Raw genomic sequence first — 1,517 nt, 5'->3', positions numbered from 1 at the left:
GGGAAAGAGCTTCACTAGAAACACCTGCCTGCAAAAAAAGTTTAGGAAAGAAAGCAAACCCTAATTATTAGTACGGAATTTTTTGCAGGGTGCGCTTTGCAGGTGTTCCCGTATGGGCAGTTTCTTTGTCCTCACATGCCACAGAAATCGCAGTGCAAGATATAACCCGTTTTTCTTCCTGCAGGATCACTCGAGCACCTCCGGCGCTGTTCCTTCTAGAACCGCCTTGTAACACGGATTCAAGCAAGGTCTTGAGCTGCCTGTTTGCTGCCAAGTAGTATCTGATATCCTAACCGAAATAATGTCGCGCTGCCCAGCCCCTGCCCTGCCGTGTGCCCTTACGTGATCTCGGGAAATGTCCTGGTGAGGAGGAAAGGCTCGTCGGGGGGCAGGAGGGGGGAGGGCACAGGAACTCTGCCCAGACACCCTGATCAGCCCCGTGCAGAACGTTTTTCATGTAAAATGCTTTACAGACATGCAGGAAGTAGGGAGGATACTTCAGCGTCATGTCTCTGTAGACTCTAAACCAGACTTGTTACCTCTGCTGTTACACGGGTGTCAGGTAACTCGCTTTGCAGCGATTGAGGGGTTTGGGTTGTGCGTTTATTTTAAATCACAGCAGTGGTGGTACCACAACTGGATAGGGGTGCGCTCCACACAGGGAGATCTCTGCTGGGACAAAGACCTGCTTTGGCAAGACCTGTCAGAGTCAAAAGGGGTAATGCACTGAGTGCCAGATCCAGCCTGCCGGGATCAGGTTTTAAAACCAGACGGGAATGCTCACAGTCCTCTGCCGTCATGCAAAGCCTTGTTTCCAAACGGGAGAGCGGTAAAAAGCACGGGAGGAAGAACTGGCCTGTCCCCGCATCCTGCGGGGCGAGAAGATCCGGCTCTCTGCTGCCCACGTAAGCTGTGCTGCAAAATGATGTTGTCAGAACTCAGTATTTTTGTCTTCCATGGGAATAACTCTGTGCTGCTCTGCTCCGCTCCGCAGGCGCCTGGTGCGGAGCCGGGGGCCATGCGGCCGCAGACCCGCACCCCCGGGCTGCGGGGAGAAGAGCGGAGTCAGTCTCACTCTGCTCACCGCGGACTGCAACACCCGGGGCTGAGGAACGCGAGGGGAGCCCGTAGTGGGGTTAATTATAAATAACCTGATGGCAACCTGCTGTGAGCCGCTTTACAGGATGTTAAGGGTCGATTTGTCCATTACCCAAAACAAGGAAGTTTTAGCTCAAACCAGGACACGGGAGAGTCACCGAACAGAAGAAAGGCTGGCGAGGACGCTCCCGCTGTTCTCCTGCGGGGTGCTCTGGGATGACACCCAGCGCTGGAACATTTCTGCTGCACGTCGCTTTCAGCCCTGTGATAAATGGAATGTTAATTTGTGTCACTATGGAGAAATACCATGGGACGGGTATAAAAAAACGAATATTTGAACAATATTAACCGGGAAAATTTTTACTAATAGAGCAAGGGCCTCCTGCATGGGCGTTTCAGGAAAAAGGAAAACGCAAGGC

Source organism: Buceros rhinoceros, unplaced genomic scaffold (genome assembly GCF_000710305.1).
Source record: "Buceros rhinoceros silvestris isolate BGI_N320 unplaced genomic scaffold, ASM71030v1 scaffold20134, whole genome shotgun sequence".
In the NCBI taxonomy this organism is placed as follows: domain Eukaryota; kingdom Metazoa; phylum Chordata; class Aves; order Bucerotiformes; family Bucerotidae; genus Buceros; species Buceros rhinoceros.
The sequence above is the reverse complement of the archived record's forward strand: the minus strand, read 5'-3'. Positions refer to the sequence as shown.